This window comes from Hirundo rustica, chromosome 6 (genome assembly GCF_015227805.2).
Source record: "Hirundo rustica isolate bHirRus1 chromosome 6, bHirRus1.pri.v3, whole genome shotgun sequence".
Taxonomy (NCBI): domain Eukaryota; kingdom Metazoa; phylum Chordata; class Aves; order Passeriformes; family Hirundinidae; genus Hirundo; species Hirundo rustica.
The window spans coordinates 45,165,296-45,186,895 of record NC_053455.1 but is presented as its reverse complement, the minus strand read 5'-3'; positions in this window follow the sequence as shown (position 1 = coordinate 45,186,895).

Below are 21,600 nucleotides of genomic sequence, written 5' to 3'. Positions count from 1 at the left end.
CACATAATGTAATCTGCTGTCCTGTAAATCATGTCCTCTCCTGTAAACTGTCTGACCAAAATGATGTTTTCATCCTTTTAATACAACAGATTATAGCAGCCAATTCCCAAGGCAGCACCTGTTGTTTAATTATAGCTAATAGATTGTTACCTACAAGCACCACTGTTGCTGACATGGGGAAGAAACCCGTGCCAGAAACGAGACGTTTCTGATTTTGGGAATCTGGAGGTAGCTGGAGGACAGGGAGAATGTCCACCTGAGTGCTGCATATTTCTTTGGAGGCAATTTGCAGTGAGAGCAAGGGAGAAATGATGATATAAAAATGTCTTGGGATAAAGTTAAAAATGTGCACTCCTTTGCTAGTCAAGTTACTGCGTCAGGATATGGCAACTGGGGCCCCCAACATAGGACAGACCTGGTGGAGTGGGTTCAGAGGAGGGCCACAAAAATGACCAGAGGGCTGGAGCACCTCTCCTGTGAGGGAAGGCTGAGAGAGTTGGGGTTGTTCAGCAGGGAGAAAAGAAGGTTCCAAGGGAGACCTTATTGTAGCCTTTCAATATTAAAAGAGGGCTAATAAGAGAGATGGGGACAGACTGTTTAGCAGGGCTTGTTGCAATAGGAGAAGTGGTTTTAAGCTAAAATAGGGTAGGTTTAAATTAGATAGCAGGAAAAAATTCTTTACTCTAAAGGTGGTGAGACACTGGAGGAGGTTGCTCAGAGAAGGCCCATCCCAGGCAGTGTTCAAGGCCAGCTTGGATGTGGCTTTGAGCAACCCGGTGTAGTGGAAGCTGTCCCTGCACATGACAGAGGTGTTCAATCTAGATGATTTTTAAGGCTCACCCAAACCATTCTAAGATTTTAGTATGTGACAATTTCTGTTTATTAAATCCCTGTCAGTGGTAATGGCAGGCTCTCTATTTTGAAAAGTAGGTTCATCTAAACTACTATCATATCACCCCTTAATCTTCCATTAAACAGCTTAGAGGAAAGCTGGATCCCACTGAAACCGGTAGGTGAACCAATCACTTCTTGAATAATTAATTTCCTGTGACGATTCTAGTGATGCCCACTGATGATGAATTAGGCAGAGGACTTGGAACGAGGGTAGCAGCTGAGTGTCTACAAATTCAGTGGATCTCCTGGGTGGGCAGGAGTGAGGGGCACAGGTTTGTGCCTGGAGCAGGGAGGAGACTGGCAGGACTCAGCTGTGACATTGCCCCAGGATCTGTTTTCCCAAACAAACATGATGTGGGCTGGCCAGCCCAGCACATCTGCTGGACAGATGATCGGCCTGTACACAACCCTCTACCAGCAGCAAAGCAATATTTTTTTCCCTGGTGAGCATGAAACAGGGGAGGTGAAGGATTTTTAGCTGTGAAAGTATCACAGTGAACACTGGACATACATTACTGGAAAAAGAGTTGTATCAATTCTGCTCTTATCAGAGCAGCTTATCATCATCAGTGCAGATTTCCCTCCTCTCCTACTACCCTCTTTATCAAATGGGGTATAGGATTTCTTTTGAACATCCTCACAAGGCTTTAGAAATGCCAATGTGATAAAATGTATCCTCTTCCAAGGGCAGCTCTGACTCCCCTTGTGTATTGCCTCATCTATATTTGGCATTCTTTAGTCTTTGCTAATTTCATTCTTGGCATCTTGAATCCATGGGAGTCTTAGACATGTAGGCTGGAAAAGACTTGATAAATCATGCAATTCTTCCCATGAGCAGAGGTTGGATCAACATACCTGGACCACCCTGTAGACCTTATCAAGACATCTTGACAATGATTTGTCTACACCTGTTCCTGAAGATGCTACATGAAGAGGATTCTATATCTGTTTCTACTATAACACTTAACTAACTTTATAATTAAGAAATTTTGTTGGAATTATAAACTGAAGTCCTGCTTTTTGTAATTGTAGCCTTTTATCTTCTTCTCCAGGCAGAGAACAACTTGAACAATGCAATTTAGTTTTAAAAGTTCAAAGTTACAGTGTTTTACCATAGAGTCCTAATTTTCTTCCTGTGAGGCAAAATAATTGTGTTTTTTCTCACTTTTTTCTTGGTCATAATTCCTGAACTACCAATATTGTTCATTTTCCTTCAACTAGATCACAGTTTGAGTGAGAGAGTTTTGAGAGAGGTTAAAACTCTGCTAAGGTAGAGATCTATAATTGTAGAAAGACCCTTTAATACCAACTCAGACAAAACAGTGGTGGGTGTCATATGTCCAGTAATGAATAGGGAAAATTAAAAAATTGGGATATGCTTCCTTCACAAGGCACACTCAGCTTTCAGCAATCAGTGGCTTAAAAACTTCCTGAACTGGAGGTTGCATTTCTATCATCACATTTAATAGACCCTGATGGGCTAATTCAATTGACTGGAAAAGAGATTAGACAAATTTTATGGTTAATCTTCAAAGCATCTGGTGACATTGAGTTCTTCAATTTACGTGCTATGCACATGAAAAACATATTTCCCACAGCTTGTCTCAGATGTGTTTGCCTGGCAGCTTAACCACTGCTCCCACCCCTTTTATCCCCCATCAGCTCTTGCATTCTGAGAAATAGCAAGTGTCCTCCATATCATGCATGTTTGCATAGGCCTGTGGCAGCAGTGGCTTTCTTCTAGAAACAAAAGCAGATCACTCCCCAAGTCCAATAATAAAATGGACCATCTCTAGAAAAACTATGATAATTGCTTGGCTCTCCTCTCACAAGATATGCAACCAAAAGTTTGCTTTGGTGTTGACAACTTCAAGCTGAAGTGGACCTGTATTTTTGTTTGTCGGAACAGAAGCAGCAGCCTGTCTTCACTCAGGATCTAAAGGGACTCATTTCATCTATGGCAGGGAATGAGAGCACACTTTTGGACAGTTACTGCACATTCCTGTCATGTGGGACATGAACTTTGAGAAGTTATTACTGACTCTACTAGGCGAGACCTAGAACCTCTTTCATCTGCTTTGTTTCGTAGTTCTACAAGAGAAAGTAAATATTAAATGCTGGTCCCTGGCAAAATTAGTCTGCCAATTCTTCACCTTAACAGTTCCATTCAGCTAAACAAAGAAGATGATCACTTAAGGATCAAAGCTTTCATCTGAGAATTTAAGGATGAATAGATGGGAAATATGAACCATAACAATTAAAACAATAGTTGGAAATTTTTGATTTCTTGAAAGCTTAGGTAATGCAAAAATTTGATTTTTAGCAGTGCACTGTAAATCATTTAAATCCTTCTTTGCAGGGTCTCACTACCAGGAGTCCGTGACTGCTTGGCATATGGGCTGTTGGGCACCAGCAGGTGGCTGGGAGTGGGATGATAATCTGTCCCCTGGTAGCACCCTCAGCCTTGGTGTCCCTGTGCAATGCTGTGCCACCAGAGGAAGATGGAGGGAAAATTTCTTGGTGGATCTCGTTTGGACTCTCCTGCTTGTCTGCAAGCTTTCCAGGCCACTGCCGTAGGCTGAGGACTGTCCCTGCATGGTGCTCCAAGGACGGAGGAGTTCTGCTGTGGGTATTGCACATCAGCGTGTATTTGTTCTTGTCAAGTTCTAAAACTAGATAACCTAAAACTATTATAGCTCCACAATGTCCTCAGCAAAGGTTACCATAACCTCTTCCAAACATGATCTGAATTAATGGCTTTGGGTGTTACCATAGAACCTCTAGCACTTTGTAAAAGGGAGTTCTTGCATCTCAACAAAGCAGCATGGCAGTTGGTGAGAGAAACGTGATAACTCCTTCTCTTTTCCCCTTTCCTTCCTGAAAACAGTGGGTCTTTCCTGTTCTTTATGTGTGTTTTATCATTCACTTCCTCTTGCATGTATTTAATACGTACATTTTTCCAAAACAGAGGAATGGCAAGACCTGGTCCAAATGTTAGCAGGGATGGCTCTGCAGGATTGTAGCTGGACTGAAGTGACCTGCAGGTTTAACACCGCTCTGGAAGACTGAAGTGCTACAGCATTCTGTGCCAAGACAAGTCCTGCTTCTTGGACTGTTTTTGGAAGAGCACTATAAATACATTTTATGGGGTTTTATGAGCTTTTAGAAAAGAGGTTGCACATTTTTTAATTCACGAGGCTAATGAAAGATCAAGAAGTATATTATGATTATAGTTTGAAATCACCAAAGCTGTCTTTTTTTTTTCCCCAGTCTTGACAATTCCTTGACCCAATCTAAAACTTCTTTCCTGCACAGAAGTGTCCCACACACTTTCTTCCCAAAAGAGAACCACCCTGATTGTCCTGCTTCAGCAATGTTATAGGTCTGATTCAGTAAAAAAGGAATTGCTGTACAGATGTCTCTATAGCTATCATGAAAATGTTTTTCATCTCTTCATCTTCCTACTTATTCTCCATAGCTTACTCAGGAAAATTATGAGGGATCCTCCAGAGAGCACCGCTGGACGCTGGAGCTGGTAAGTGTAGGGTGGTGTAGAAATCATACAGTGGCCCTGCATCTATACTAAAGGGCAATAAAGTCGTGTGTAAGGCAGGAAATCATAGACCAAATATTGGCAACCACATTCTATGTAGATTTTGCCGAGATTGGCTTTGATTGCCAACTGGTGGCCAGAAGCTGTCTCTGATTCAGTTCTTCCCTAAGGCCACCCACCTGGTGGCTCAGAGGCACTGGAGCAGCCAGACTGGTTGTGGCCACAGCAATGCTCTAGCCCAAAGGTCAAGTGAGCATCTCCTGCCAACACAGAACGGGCTGATTCCTTCTTATTGGTAGATTTGTATTAGGTAAGAAGTTCGGAATGCTGTGTGTGCTGTGGTACTAAAGGGTCGGGTGTACTGATTTACCTCCTGCTGGAAGAGCGCAGATACCCGGGCTTGCCAGCAGTTTGTGAAAATCTCTTGTGAGGGTGGGTAGGAGCAAGTGTTTCCAAACTATCCCTCTGGGGACTTCTGCCAACAGGCTCATCAACTCACTGGAGTAAAAAGGACCTCACTGGGAGGGGGAATTTGAGAAGGTTGTGGATGTGGCCAGGATTGCCAGACTTAAAAATATAGCTGCAGGTACAAGCTCTAGAGAGTCCCATGAAGGCTGGTGTTTGCTACTAATGGCCTCTAGGTACTCTGGTGAGATGGAGCTGCCTGAGATTGCTGAGTGATTTCCTGATCATCTGGAGCAAGGAGGAGGTTGCAGGGGAATGATCTCTCCGTAGTATGTAATCTTATCATGCTGCCTATGTAGCAAAGTAGTTGGACTGAGAAGGAGAAGAAGGTAGGAATTAAAGGCAGGAAAACTTGCTTTTTGGCAGTCAGGCTGACAGAAGACTTTCCTTTCTAAGCCTCAAGAATCCCAGTGTTATGGAAATTGTTGCCTGAAGATAGTTTGCAGGAGGGCAAGCCTTGTGGTGGTAGTCTTAATACATCCTGGCTATTCAAGAAATAACGTTCTTAAAGGTCTCATAGGAGAAGAGGCTGCTTTTTGACCTTCCTCTGCTTGGCTTTGATTTCAGACTTTCCCTTGCTTGTTTGCATAACATTGGAGCAAGCTTTGATAACCTAAATTGCTGGCCTGGAGCTCAAACAACTGGCAAAAAAGGTCAAGAAAGAGAGTATGGTGCTACTGCTTTCCCCTGGCTGGTGACCACTCCTTCTCCTTATTACTGAGGCCATTGTAGCTCAGATTGCCCTTGTTCTTGTAACAAAGATTGCTGGGTACGACAAGAATTGAGCAGCAAAAGGCAGACAGGACCTCAGCAGCAATTTGCAGGAGCATGTATGAAAGCTCAGTCCAGACTAAGGGGTGAGCATAGCCTGTGTAAGAAACCCTCTCTGCAAAAGGCTGCACAGGTTGTGCCAATATACATCCCTGTGCTCCCCTCACCATTTCCAGACTGCAGTCTCTGACTGGTGGAATTAGATCCTTCTCACGAGAATGAGCTAAGCTCCATCACCAACCTCATCCTTGGCAGTGACTTAGAAGAGCTGGAGGGGAGGAAGAGGAGCAGAATGGTGGTGTGGGTACCAGTCCATGGAAAGATACTCCACCAGGTATCCTAGGACCTGTCTGAAAACCCCTGTGTGGCAGCTGAGGGCTGTGTGGGACTCGATCTAGCTTCACTCAGAGATCACTGTAAAGCCACTACATTACAGCAGCACACACTAACAGGTACTGCTAGTGCCTGAACTATGTGTCTCGGCTATGTCAGTGGCTTGCATAAAGTGGTTTTTCCCTCTTGTAAGTAGCAGGATTTACAGATGGTCACTCAGTGGGGTTTTTAGAGTTGTTCAGATCCTTGCATGTTTGTCCTCACATTTTTCAGAGCGCAATCTCCAGATATCAATTTAATTGCTTTTTTGTGTTTAAAGGCCAAGCTCAAGACCTGGCTTTTTGCAGTCAAACCAGAGGTGTAAAACGTTCATTGGTTCACAGTACGCCCCTATCCCTTTTATTTGTATTGAAACCTAAGCTGAATTACCCTGAATTACTGCTTCAATTTGCAGAACTGGGCCTGAAATATCCAAAGTCCAGGCTTTCCCTCTGAATTTTGCAATACTAGTTTCTGGGAAAAGCTAGTTTCTGGGAAAAGCTATCAGAAAACAGAATGCAAAGTAAAACAGAGGAGAGGAGAGGTGTTTACCACCTGCCTGTTTTTAAACCTGCTGAGAAGGTCTAGTACAGTTCAGAAGGATTCTTGTTGTGTCACTGATTTTCCTATCTCTACTTCAAACCACCCTCTGCAGTCTTTTTTGGAGAAGGGAGAATGTCCTGCTCTGCTCCACAGAAGCTACTTATAGCAATGTTCATGGTGCTGGAGAGCTGTCAGCTTTGCTAAGTTGTGAGGCGGGGGGGAAGCAGAGACTTGAGATAAGAATAGTAAGTGAAATCTTAAATTTGACAGGCCTGTCAAGGAGGAAATTACAGCTTGGAGGAGGAAAAGTGGTTGTGTTTTGAATTTTCTGTAGTAAATATAAAGTCTGGGGGTTTTGGCGGTGAGGAGGCAGTTCCACCAGGAATGTGTAAAGCTTTGTTTTGGACATGCCTGCCACAGCTGTTTTTCATTATAAGGGAGAGAGAGGAGGACTTGGTGACAAGGAAACCTTGTTTACTATGGTAGAGCTGGTGTAGAAGATGCAGGCAGGCAGAGATGAGTGTAGAGGGACCCTGGAGGACATTGGAAATCTCCTAAGTCCAGGTGGAACCTGAATGAATTTGGCATAAGGTTACGTTTTCTTCCCCATCTCCACTGAAATAACAAGTTGCTGACCTCACCTGGCAATAACTGCAGTGCAATTCCAAGCTGTGCCAGGGGCCGGGCATTTGTTTTTCATGGGCTGTGTTTAAGAATGTGATGCTTGCTTTTAAAATTTTATTCTAAACTGTGCTCTCAGGCCAGCTTGAACTTGTACTGTGGAAGAAGTGTTAATATTTATGGCTGCTCGGCTGTGTTTCCATCGAGATTTCTGCCAGAGGGAGTGGAGGGTAAAAGGGGAGGTGAGGGGCGTGCAGGAGAGCTCTGCGAGCCCAATCTAGAAATGTGCCAGCGCAGAGGCACGCACCATCACCTGCTGCTCACAGGGGGCAGAGGTGTGAAATAATGTGTCCAGGGCCAGGAAACAGGCTGCTGTCAAAGCACGAGCAGTGCAACCACGTCTCAGCCCTTCCTGCTGGACTCTGCACTGCTCTGGATAAGCTGTCCACTCATTCCCTGCTCCTCCACATGGAGCATCAGCTTCTTTTTCTGCAGGATGAGTTCATGTAAACTGTATGCAATATGCAATGAAAACAGAAGAGAGATACACCTTCATTCTTTTCTTTTCCCCCAGAGTACTGAGAAGGTTTGGTCCTGTACCAGTGATGAGTTTGGCAAAGGGAGGGTCAGGGGCACCAGAAATGACAGTACTGCAGTCACAGGATGTTCTCGGTGCATTGTCCCAGTGCTGGAACAAAGCTGTCCAGCAGGACTGACACTGAGACGTTCTCTAACTGTGCTGTGCATTTCCTCCTGGATGGGACCTCTTGGATGAGCTCCTGTGCAGCTGCTTCCCTGGATTTCAGCAGTGACCCGGGCCTGGGCTGCTTAGGCTGTTGGAAGGACCTTGCCCAGGGGAAAAGGGGACATCCCTTTTCCTTGTGCCTGAGTTAGTGGAGTGGGATAAGCTATCCTGATTTTACGAATCAAAGCAGCTGGGCTCACATTTCTCAGGTGTGACCCCAGGACCAATCTGTCCATAATTGGTGCACTCACACGTTTAAGACATTCAGCCCTTTATTTTGATGCTTCTCTGACTGCCAGTCTAATTTAAATATCTGCTCTCAAGAAGTGAATGCTGAAGCTCTTCTGAACATTGCTTGTTCAACTCTTAGCCAGTGGTTTGTGAGAGATTAGCTTGTAGGTGCCTGGGCAGATGTCAGAACGAATCTGCTCTCCTATGGATCAGCTGGAGCCTTCAATGCCTAATAAGAGGGAAGATCTGATTTGGAAAGTTACCTACACATGGGAGTCCAGTAAAGGGTCTTGACTGCTAGAGATTCTCTGGTGTCTAAGGAGAGTTTATGTCCTGCCTCTCCCTTCCTCTTCATGGGAATATTAGGCACCTATTTCTGTGAACTTGTGTGAATATGGTGTGTCTGAGCCCTCTCTTGTTCTGTCAAGACTGTCAAAAAGCTTTAAAAGATTTCAGGAAGAAAAAGAAAATTATGGGTAGCAGACGGGTAGAGCCCTGTCATGTAAATTGCATATACAGTTCTGTTCCTGAGTACTTATGGCCATTTAAGAGGGCCAGGATGTTCCTAAGATTGTTTGTGTAAGATATCAAGATAGTTCACTTTTCCTAATTGTTCTCCTGTTTAGACAGAAGGGGTGAATTACTTTTGCCAGTTCTTGAAGTGGCACTCTTAGCAGTGATAATATCCCAACTGCAGGGATATCACATTATTGATGAGCTTGGGCTTTGAATGCAAACCTGTTCGCTTCCACCTCTTCAGAATGGATTGTGCCCACAATTTCTAAGCTCTACCAAAATCCTTTTGGATACTTTCTTATTGTTACAGAGCAAATAAAGGAGAGTTCCTAGTGCAGACAGCAGGGAAATAAAGTCAGATCCAAAAGCTGTTCTGCTCACTGTGGACACGCTGGTAAGATAATGGGGAGCAGGGAAGGCAATGGCTAAGCCAGGGCAGTGCCAGAAAACCAGCCTGATGACCACCCCTCCTCCCAGGGGTCTGGTGTTGGATCCTTATGGTGCTATCACAGTGCCAAGAGCCTGGGTCAGGGGAGCCATAGAGCCAAAGTAAATATTTTAGCAAAGGCTGATGAGCACAGACTGCCTCTGTAACATCACGGGTTCCTTGAGTGCTTAGACCTTTAGCTTTTTTCATTTCTGCCTTTAAAAAAGTCTGCTTAGATGACCTCTTTGTTTCCTCTCTCTCTTCCCCCATCCCTCCCCTTTCAACCTTTCTTGTTTTTCCCCTTAGGTCCCAAATCATCATTATTAATCACTTAAAAGGGCTAAAAATAAAGGTGAGAAATGGGAACAAGTATTATACTTTTCACGTTCAGATTCACCTTGGGCTGGAGCACAAGGTAAGCGATGGGCTTTGTGTCCTTGCTCTTGCAAACAGTGCAGAGGATGTGCCAGCCATGGTAGCAGAGGAGAAGGTGGTGATAAGGCACTGCTCAGTTGAGCCTGGATGTTGCTTCTCTAGATCTCTCTTCCTTTTGGCTCCCCAGTCTGCAATATTTGCAAAGAAGAGTAGGTCTGGCTTCTGCTTCCCTGTCAGCTGAAATGCCACAGGATGTGGCTTCTCGTTTTTGCCTCTCTAGTCCTCTGGGAACAAAACCTTCACGTTCCAAATGCAGCATTTCAGAGAGGAGGCACAGGCAGATTTCCCTAGGCTCGCCTCTGTGCTTTCCCCCCTCGACCAAGCAGCACTACACTGGGGTTTTTTCACAGCTTCTAGCTTAAGTTAACTGCCACAGATTTGCACATCACTTGGCTGCCTTTTCATTTCAAATTATTCACAGAATAAGACATACCTTTTAATTCAAACCTCAGGAGTCCTCATATTTTATAGTAAGTAGACACATGGTCACATTTCAGCCTGCAGTTTTTAGAGGTCTGGAAATAAACATTTGGCTTTTCTCAATGCCAAGCTGCTGAATAACCTGTTATGGCCTACACCTCCCAATGCTCTCAGGCACAAAGCTGTTGCCCCTTTATAGATGCTTTTTTCCCTGGCATGCCTTCTTGAGGTTGATTTTTTTTTTTTTTTTCCCCTTCCCCCAGTCTTGGCAGATAAAGGGCAAAGTCTTTTTTTGCAAGTAGCCACTTTAAACTTTCCACTTTGGCTTGTTATTGCCCAATTGCTAAGAATATTATTTCCTGTTGTGTTTTCTCCTTATTGCCATTTGGTTTTGGGTAGTTCCTGAGTTATGGTGTCTTCTCACAATAGCAGCAGATGTCAGCATGGCTTAAGTTGCAGCATAGACTGCATAGAGCAAAACAGCATTGCCCACTGTGCCCATTCCTGTGAGCTGGCAGTGCACCATGAAATTCTTTTAGTGCCTCAAAGGTAAAGACAGGCTGATTTTCATGTGAGGAACTGATGGAACCTGTGTGTAGCTGCCATGTAGTGAGCTTTACTGGTAGAATTGAGTGCATTTCAGAGTTTTCAGTAAGTTTAATTCCTCCCCTTTTATAGGTGGGTAAGCCAAAGCACATGTAAAAGTTATTCAGCAGATCAGGTGCTGAACTGAGAGTACAACCAGAATATAAGTCTCCAGCCTCTCTGACCTGTGGCTTCTCCTTTCCCTGAGTTGAGAGGGTTTATGCACAAGCATGATTAAAAATGCCAGAGAACTATGCCTTGACTAGGCTATTTCATGGCAACTAATGTCGACATCTATTGATTTTTTTTCCAAGTCTCACACAGCAATTGGGGAGAAAATAGAAAGGATTGGAATGTGTACCACTGTAATGTTATTCCTCATATAAATCTCAGGCCTCCATCCTGCTGTGATCTGATGCCTGTACTCGAGATGTTTACCAAGGGCACAGAGACTAGTTATTATTTTCCACTTTACAGCAACTAATAGTGTTCTCACCTCCCCTCTCAGTTCTTCTTCCTTTAAGCTGCCAGTGCGGATGAACATTCCAGTTACTGATGCAGTTTTTACAATGAATACCCCAGTTACTCTGTAATATTTTCACCCAGACAATATTTTTCCTAGTTTGTTTTTGCCAAAGTCGCATGAAACACTGTTAAAGCTCTCAGCAGAGTCAGTGTATGTGGGTTTTTGTGCTTGCCTGGTCTCTATACAAGGTCTTTGCCATGGAAAGAAACACACTTCCTTGGCTCTGTGACAGATAGGGGTGGGATTTTAACTGCCTCCCAAATACTGGGTAGATGCTTCCACGTGATTTGTTAGTTTTGTTTTCTCTCAGAGTTCAAGTTTAATGAAGAAACCCATAATTATGACTCCTTCCCTTCCCCTTTTCTAGATGGTAATTGTCTTTACAAGTCTTTTGGAAGCATCCTGGTCCTGCACAAGCTGTCAGATACCACTTCTGATGGCTCTGAGGGTTCTTCTAAGTTCCTCTGGGTTCATTTCATCCAACTAAAACCAATATAGCTTATCTATCTTTTTCTTTATGAATTCTAACCTGAGGTTAAATATTACTAATATTACTGGTATTAATTTTGTTGGCTGCCTGATCTGTAGTGGTTTTTTAATAGACACTGAAGCAAAAAGATTCACTAAACACTTCTTTGCTTAGTGATGTTTAATAAGAGCTTCCAATGCCTCTTAATAGATCTGTTCATCACTTGTTTTCCTTTTACTAATATTGTACAAATACGAGCTTTAACATGTTTTTTTTTTTTTTCCTCTGTTAGTTGTACGTTGCTTTCTGCCATGGCCCCTCTGATTTTCATCTCTGTACATCGGTGCCATCATTGCTTGTAATTTTTATCTTTTTCCAGAATCTACATGCTTCCTCTCTGTGGAGGAGGTTGCTGAAGAACCATAAGATTTAGTCTCTTTGTCCATGCCTTTTCTGCATCAGGACAGTTTGTGAGTTAGGTGTGCTTTGGTTAAGAACTGGAGGCTCCTATGGAGTTTTTCCTCACAGAAGCTGAATTATTTTCATTTAATTCCATGTTCAACAACTGATTTTGCTCTTCCCACTTTTTTTATCTCCTAAGACTCTGAGATTTTATAGTTTGCTCCTTCTCTACCAACTTTCTTCCTTGGTTTTCTGTTTCATTGCATTTCACTACTGTCAGCATCAAATACTCGTCTGAGTGATTTCAGAGATTTTGCAACTACAGTATTTCTTCTTGCATATGGCTGAACAACCTGTGGAGCAGCCTGTGCTCTTGTCTCAGCTCATTCCTTGCTTCCCCTGATTACTACAGGTAACCACTGTCATGTTTCAGTTTGGCTAAAGTTTCATAATTTGGTTTCTAAATTGTTTTCTTATGGCCTGAATTTACCCCAGCCCTCTCTGTCAGATCTTATTCCAATTTACCAGCCACACTGAGGAGTTAAAATGCTTGTTTTACAAAATCCCTCAGGGAAAAGAGCAGCAAAGAAAACTCAGAAATTATGGATGTGTGTGTGGTGGAGAGTTGTGAAAATCAGTATAGCAAAGTTAACTTCAAGGCCAGCCTGTTTCTGAAGTGACGTCAGTAAACTGAAGATAGAGCTGATAGAAATTTCTTGTAAAGACCCCATTTTGTTCTTGAGTGAAGAGGACGAAGACATTAACTCAGTCACATCTTCCTTGTCAGCAGAGTGTTCTGCTGCATTGGCTGAAACAGTTGTTTTCATCTCATAGAAGTCCAAAAAGAAATGAAAATTTAATCCTTCTCTTTCCTAAGCAGAACATCATGTGCTCTTTATTTTAATTGGACTGAGGCCATGCTGTTACTTCGTTAGTACAACTATGAGCCTTACATAAATTCTTGTGCATAAGTTCTGATGTCCTGAATGGTGTTTCAGCTTCATGTTCCTGTGCCTGCATGTGTCTGCTGTATTATTCTGTCAAAAATCCTGTCTAATATATATTTGTGTTATACAAATATTGTATTTTTGACATGCACTTTTGTTATCAGAAGATGGGTGGAGGAAAACTGTAAGGTCCAGAATATGTCCAGTATCTGATCATATACTTATTTGGGTTGAAAGGGACCTTTTAAATATCATAAAGTCCAACATCCCTGCAATGCACAGGGACATCTTCATCTACGTCAGGTTGCTGTGAGCCCTAGAAGGATCTGTTCCATGATCATCCCAGGCACAGAGGTGAGGCTGACAGGTCAGTAGTTTACAGGATCTCCCTTTCTAGCCTTTTTTAAGATGTGTGCAATGTTTCCCTTTTTCACCTGACTGCCATGACTTTTCAAGTATCATGGGGAGCAGCCTGACAACCACATCAGCCAAATCCCTTGGGACTTGGGACACATCTTGTCAGGTCCCATAGGCTTATGTATGTTTCAGCTGGTTTCTCAGGTGGTCTCAAAGCTGATCTCTTACAGTGGGAGGGACTTTGCTCCCTCAGTCCCTGCCTTCCCCCACTCAAGAGGTGTGGGAAGAATGATGGGGCAAAAAATTGAGCACCTTGTTTGTTGTTCCCAGTTTGCCGGTCATGTTCATCAGAAGCAGTATTTTTTGACATTCTTTTCTGGCAGATATACCTGTAGAAGCCCTTCTGAGTACTCTTTGCATCCCTTGCCAAGTTCAGCTCCAGCCACACCTTGGCCTTCCTGTCCCCATCTCTACACATACAAGCAATAGCCCTACATTCTTCCCAGGATACCTCTCCCTGTTTCCACTGACTGTGCATTCCTTCTTGCTCTTTCACTTTGATCACCAGGTCTTGACTCATCCATGGTGGGCTCTTGCCATCCTTTCCTGATTTCTCACGGGTAGGGGATTGAGAATTCTTGTGCTCTGTGGAAAGTGTCCTTAAAGATCTGCCAGCTCTGCTCTGCTCCCTTGTCCCCAAGGGCAGTTTCCAGGGGGTCTTATTGAATTGAACTTAGGAATTAAAACTTAGGAATTTTGCTTTCATAAAATTCAGCGTCCTGACTTTACTCTGCCATACTCCTTGGGATTATGAACTCCACCAAAGCAGGATCACTGCAACCCAGGCTGACTCCAGTCTTGATGTCACCAATTAGTTCACTTGTGCTGGTGAATAACAGGTCTGCATCTCCTTTGGCAGTGATGTCTATTGTCTGGCTTAAGAATTTACTTTCAATGCATTCCAAGGGTTTCCTGGATCACCCACAGCTTGCTCTGCTACTTTTCCAGCAGATGCCATTTGTAGAAGTCCCCCAGCAGGATGATAGTCCTGATCACGACTTTAAACTTCTCTTCTGGATGCTATGGGTTTGTAATGTGTAGAACTATGTGTAGAACTGAACAGATGTGGAAAATCCAGCCCCAAAACCAGTTTGTAAGAATTGATGCTTAGAGGGTAGAGAAGGTCACTGAATGAGTGTTGTTGTGTTTGCTTATCACTGCGCATACAGTTCGACCTGTTCAGTTCCCCCGTGCTGTTTACAACAGAAATTCAACAGCCACCTGCTGGCACATGAGAGTTTGAAACTCAAATTAACTCTGGAGTGAGAACAGGTTTTGTAGTTCTGTACGAACAAAAGTTTGTTAATTTTATAATTAATCCTGGACTCCCTGTAAAAGAAAATGAACATTCTTTAAATAGTCTTGACAGACCAATAGCAGCTGTGGTTTTTCATCACTAGGCTCCTAACTTACCTTGAATTATGACTCTTCCAGGAGCAGCAGCAATCCTTATTTGTCACTGGATACTGCCCATTGCAGTGAGTTCCTTATCACTGACAGGAGTGCCCTAGAGCTGCTGACGCAGCTCTGATTTGGTTCAGTGTCCTTTGTCCAACAGTGATGAGAGAGGGAAAAACTAATTATTTTAAAAAATATATATAAACAAACAACCAACAAACCAACGTGAAAAGCAACTCAAAGCTGCAGAGGCCCGCTGCGCTCCACAACGCCAAGCGTCGCAAGCGCCGGCCCTGAAGCGGCGGGCGCCAGGCCGGGGCGCCGCTCCCGGTCCCCGCGGCTGCCATCTGCAGGCCGCGGCCCCGCCGGAGCGCCTCGCACCGCGGCACGGCCGGGACGCACGGCTCGGCCCGCGGGCAGAGTTCCGGGCCGCCACGCAGCCGGGCCCGCACAGGCGATGGGCACCCGCAGCCCGGAGAGTCGAGCGTGGGGCAGGGAGGGGATTCCGCCCCTCTGCTCTGCTCGGAGCCCACCTGCCGTGCCGTGTCCAGCTCCGGGGGCCCCGGGACGGATGGGACATCGGCCTGTTGGAGGCAGTCCAGAGGAGGGTCACCTCCTGACCAGAGTGATGGAGCACCTCTCCCATGAGGAAAGGCTAAGACAATTGGGGGTTTCAGCCTGGAGGCTGAAATGGCTCTGCAGTGACCTAACTGTGGCCTTCCAGTACCTGAGGGGAGCCTGCAGCTCCTTTATGACAGCATGTAGTGACAGGACAAGGGGGAACGGCTCCAAACTAAAAGAGAGTAGGTTTAGTTTAGATACTAGGAAAAAAATGTTACTGCGAGGGTGGTGAGGCACTGGAAACAGGTTGCCCAGAGAAGCTGTGGATGCCCCATCCCTGTCAGTGTTCAAGGCCAGGCTGGACAGGGCTCTGAGCAACCTGGGATAGTGGAAGGTGTCCTTGCCCATGGCATGAGGGTTGGTACTAGCTCTTCTTTAAGGTCCCTTCCAACCCACATCATTCTATGATTCTATATACTTTTATTTGTTACGAAGTGCAGACCAGGTACTGTTCAAGACAATGTTAAATGCAATTTTCATATGTATTGACATCTAGAAACATATATATCTTGTAGGAAAAAGGGAGTTTTGTAGGGATTCCCCCCCCCCCCCCCCCCCCCCCCCCCCCCAGGTTACACTACTCTCCAACTTTCACCACACAGGTCCCTTTTCTCCTTTTTTTCCTCCCTTAACTTCTACTTTGTTTGGCAGCCACCAGGAGCATGCAGTGTAATCCCAGAAAGAACTGCTCCCAGCATTGCCAGTGAGCACATGGCAAGTAGAACTGATGTAACTGCATTCAGGGTTGGTTTCAACATCCACCATTTTAATATCTAAATAGTCATGGCACCGAGCCATATCATAAGGGCCTTTCCCACTGCATACAGTGGAAAGATTTTCATCTTGCTGGGACAGAGCAAGTCTTGCCTGGCATCTTAACCACCCACAAAAATTAGTCAGATGGTAAGTAGCTGAGCATGGCTTTACCCCTATCTACAGCATTTTCTGTGTTTCAGAAAGTGAAAGAGAGGCTTTCAAAAGAAAAATTAACTTCTAATACTGAGAATGTCAAAATGCTTACCTCATTCTGTAACCTTGCCAGTAATCTGTTTCAGGGAGCCCAACACCACCAGGTTGTTCTGATAACTCTTTCTACATCTTCCAGTCCTACTTGGTTGATGTTCTTAATGGTGGAAGTGAGCTTTGTCACTGAAGGCGTGAATGAATATGAGTCACATACTCGTGTCATGCACTGCTGTTTGACATGCAGTTGTTTGGGGTGTACAGCGAGACAGAACCTGACAGCTATTTGTATACAAATCGTGTTTATTCCTCCTTCAAAAAAACCCTCTTGTTGCTCTCTTCAGTACCCAGATGCTTGTGAGGTGCAGATATGTTTGGAGCAGTGCAGGGGCATGTAAATATGCTACCCTAAATCACACCAATTTTCCATGACCCATTCAGCATCTGGTCTTGGATGCTCAAGGCAGTTCTGTCTGATGAATGCTGCACTTGGAGAAAGCTCCTCATGCTACCCTTTTTCCTGTGCTGTGGTGAGACTCCACCTGGGCTACTGCATCCAGCTCTGGGCCCCCAAGCACAGGAAAGGCTGTTGGACCTGCTGGTCCACTGCTGGAGTGGCTCCAGAGGAGGGCTGTAAAAATTATTAAAGGGCTGAGGCACCTCTGCTAGGAGGAAAGGCTGAGAGAAGTGGAGTTGTTCAAGCTGGAGAAGAAAAGGCTGGGGAGACCTTGTTGTAGCCTTTCAATATTAAAGGGGACTTCTAAGAGAGATGGGACCTGTTTAGAAGGGCCTGTTGCAATAGGACAAGGGGCAATGGTTTAAAACTAACATAGGATAGATTCTGACTAGATATAACTGTCCTGGTTTCAGCTGGCATAGAGTTCATTTTCCTCCTAGTCCAGTGCTGTGTTTTGGATTTTTTATGAGAATGGTGTGATACCACTGATATTTTAGTTACTGCTAAATAGTGTGACTCTAACTCAAGGACTTGCTGGTTTCCCACGCTCCACCAGTGAGGGAGGTGCACAGGAAAGGAGGGCATGTGGCCAGGACAGCTGATCCAAACTAGCCAAAGGGATGTTTCATATCTTAAAATGTCAGGCTCAGGATAGAAACTGGGAGGAGTTGGCCTGGAGCCACCAATGGCTGGAGGATGGGCTGGGCATTCATCAGCAGGTGGACAGCAGTAGTATTGTGCATCACCCGTGTTTCTTGGGGTTTATTCCTCTCTCCTTTTCATTGCTATTATCAGTGTTGTTATTGTTATTACAATGGTCATTATTATGCTTTGTTTTAATTCACTGATTAAGCTGTTCTTATCTCAATGCATGAGTTTTGCTTGCTTTCTTATTCTTCTCCCCGCGGGGTGGGGGAAGAAACGAGCTGCATGATACTAGTTGCGGGCTGGGGTTAAACTACCACAATATAAGGAAGAAATGTTTTATATTGAGAGTTATAAAACATTGAAACAGGTTGCCCAGAGAGGTGGTAGATGCCCAGGCCCTGGGAATATTCAAGGCCAGGTTGGATGGGGCTCTGGGAAGCCTTGTTTAGTTGAGGGTATCCCTGCTTATTGCAGGGGTATTTGACTAGATAATTTTTAAAACATCCCTTCCAACCCAAACAATTCTATGATTCATATAGGTGGGGTTTTTTAGTGTTTCCTCAGTATTTATCTCTGTGTTGACTTCTTTAATTTTTGCTATTGCTTTTGCTATAGAAATACTGATATTGCTTCTAATAAAAGATGGTCCTTCACAACTTTGCCTTTACAGGGCAAAGAAGAGGACTCCTCCTTTGAGACACTGAAGATGGTCATCTTCTCTCTGCCCTGTAAATCAATTTCCATGCCTCTTCACAACATTTCCTCTTTTTGATACAGAACTTTGATGACCAATAGTTAATTTTGCAAGCAGCTTTGCAAATGTTGCTGTCATGGAGGTTTTAAAGAAAAACTTTAGCTCATACAGTGCAGGGAAATGCAGTGACTGCTGTTCTGGTAGCTGTAGCAGGGAGTGTAGTTGTAACCAGAAAAGCATTCAGAGTCCAAGAATCACCACCAAAAAAACCCACGGAACTATTTTTATGTTTTGAGAACTTTTTACGGTGACATGTTTCTCAGGCAGCGTCAGCCCCTCTGTTCCTGACATTGCTAGCCAGCATGCGGCTTTGGGAACAGGCTCTTTACACTCACTGTCTCACTTAAATGATTTTTAAATGAGATAGCAGCAGGGCATTTGTCAGACTTTTTATTTTTAGTTTTCCTCTTGCAACCTATGTGAGCCATCTCACTCCTTAAAACCATTTCCGCCAGGAAGCCTCTGTCCTGTAGCACTCTGCTCCCTTGTCTTGCAGTGTCTTCTGATTTCCCTGTATTTGAGTTACTGGCACGTGTGTCCCATTTATCCCACTTGGAGCAGAAACTGTTGGCAGATGAGCCCTGAGCATTGCAGAAAATCTCAAGCAGAGGCAAATGCTGAGAGATTGCCATTCTGTCTTGTACTTTCTGTGGTCCAACCAAAGTTACTTGCAGCACTGTCTTCCCTTAAAACATGCCATAACTATTTTAAAAAACTTTTTTTAATTTTTTTTTTTTCCCTCCCAGTCTGGTTTGTGACTCCACAGCCAACCTCACTGCAGTCACCACACTGGAAACACTGGGGTTGCAATTCAGGTGAGGCACTGGAGCGCTCTCTGTGCAGGAAAGTTCTCCAGCTTACATGTTCTATAATGTAAGATAATCACGTGCCTAATGCTCCCCAGTTATACCTATAATTTACCTGTGCTCTTTCACATGCCTGCCTGAAAAGCATAGTTTTCTTCTATATTTAACCTTTCACTGCGCATCCTCAGATTTTCAACCTTTTTCAATCCTAAAGATTTCCCAATAAGCATCAAAAGTTCTGTATAGAGATTTTGAATGCACTAAAGTTTGACTTCCTTTTCATAGTTTCTTTTAGGACTGCCTTAAAAGGGCCTTACAACCCACAGGCTGAATGAGCCTTGATTTTAATGTGTCTGCATGGCACACTGTGGTGGTCTAACTCTTAGTGCGTGTCAGAGTTGATCTGGGGAAGGAGCAGAAGGAAGGGGAAGAAAACTGTCACACAAAGTTGGGTTGCTGAATATTTCAGGGAATATTGAAAAAAATAGGCTATTGTCCTTATGCAGTGCCAGGGAAACTGCATGATACAATTAAAGGTATTATTTTTCTTACAGTCATTTTCTTTATGTATAAGAAGGTGGTGATGGTGACACTTTCCCACACTTTCAGGAAGTTTAATGAGTGCCAGTGCACTGATTTAGGCTTAAATGTTAAGTATTAAGTATTATTTGGCACCTAAACCCCCACCTTTTTCAAAGCAACACCTAAATCCCCATGCAGCCTCAGAACCAAACCCACCCCTTTCCAAGACTACTTCAGGTTTCTGCCCAGGAGGGGTAATCTTAACTACAGCTGAATGCCTAGATGTTTTTCTGTGGTGTTTTTTTTTGTTGTTGTTGTTGTTTTGTTTGTTGTTGTTTTTTTGGGGGTTTTTTTTGAGGAGATGAGGGAACCTGTATCTAGATAATACTTCCTGCTATAATTTCTGACTTGTTCTAGATTTCCTGTAAACATTTTCTCTTCTGCTACAGGGTGATAGAAAATAGAGATCCCTACACATAATTAGGTGGAGGCTGCTTTCTAGCTGGAAGATGGCAGTGAAAGGGTGAAGAAGCGTATTTGAGACGTGGGTAGAGGAAAATTATTTTGTCATATGGCCTTAGAAGTAAAGAAGGAAAATGTTTTGATGTCTTTAATTTTTACTGATCACTTTACCTTTCCTTTGCAAAGCACCAAAGAGCAGCCTCAGTCTATCCGGGTCTAGTGACTTCATCTGGACTAAACTGCACGGTCCTAGAGGAATAAAGATGTGTGCCTTGGTACTGATAATCACCATGAAATAAACCTGGGTGTCAGCTGTAAAACAGTAGATTCACTTTAGGGCCTTCTGCAGTTGTCATTAAATGTTAGCTCCACAGGAGCTCAGACAGCTCTGGCAGCTGGGAGAGAAGGATACTGTAAACTGGGGTAGGAAAGAGAAATCCAGGAGGAGTAAACATGCAGAAACATCTGGAGCATTTCAGTCAAACCAAGTTCCCCAGCTGTGGTGGGATGGTTACATTATCCCAGTGCTCAGACACAGCTCTCTGTTTTCCCTCATTTATCTCTGCGTGTGCCTCCTTTCCCCATCAGGGATGGCAAATGAAGAATGCAGGAACTGACCTGCTTTTACACCTTGGCAGGGGAGGGCTGGGCTCCCAGTCTGGATTCCCTCCCTTTCCTGCTTCCTACAATCAGGCTCCAAACTTGCTGCAGCTTCTGTCAAACTATAAAGAGAAATTATGAAAGTTAGGAAAATTATTCCCTCTGCTCCTTTTATTGTAGGAAGAGAAATGGAGGAAATGTACTGTGACTAGCCCAGAATCACACAAAAAGTATTAGATGAAATGGGGCATTGGCTATTTTACTTTTGCATTCGTGGACACTGCAAGATGCAGCAGTAAGAAAAGAGATTCCTCTTTCATCAATTAAAACAAAGGATAGAACTATGCTTTTGCTATCCTGATAACTGTTTTTTTGTTTGTTTGTTTTTTGTTTTTGTGTGGTTTTTTTTTATTTATTTTTACATTGTTTTTTACTTTCTTGCAAAAATATGTACATCGGACATTTCAGGAATGTTACATCTATGCCTCCCCTGTTTTGTTGGAGGAATTTTTGCAGGGCTGGAAAATAGATAGAAGGCAGCTTGCTCAGCTCATTACTTCAGATTTGCACAACTTTAACTTCCTCCAAATTCGCCTTACAACATATTATCTAAATTTAAGATGGCATCTTCTGAGTTGGAGAAAGACTGGTGTTCCTGGCTGCTACTGCATTTGCTATCACTTTAGATGAATGTCTTTAATGTTTTTTTAGCAGAGGTGTTATGGTCAAAGCCCCAAAGATGTGCTCTGGAAAGATTCTCTTCCCTAGTTGCCTGCCTCCATGGCCTGATCTCTCTCCTCATTTTGTTTTAGACTGTGAGTCAGTCTATTGCCCAATCTGCTAATTGCTCACATGCTGCTATCTCTCACTTTTGGTGTAAACTGCTGCCATCCCTAACTTGACCATGCAGTTTGACAGGGTCAGATAGGGAAATAATCAACTCTTGGATGGAGCAGGAATAGCAGCAAGCCTATTGCATCCTAGCATAGGACCTTAGGACCCAAGTTACCAAGGGCTGGGAGCAGCTGCA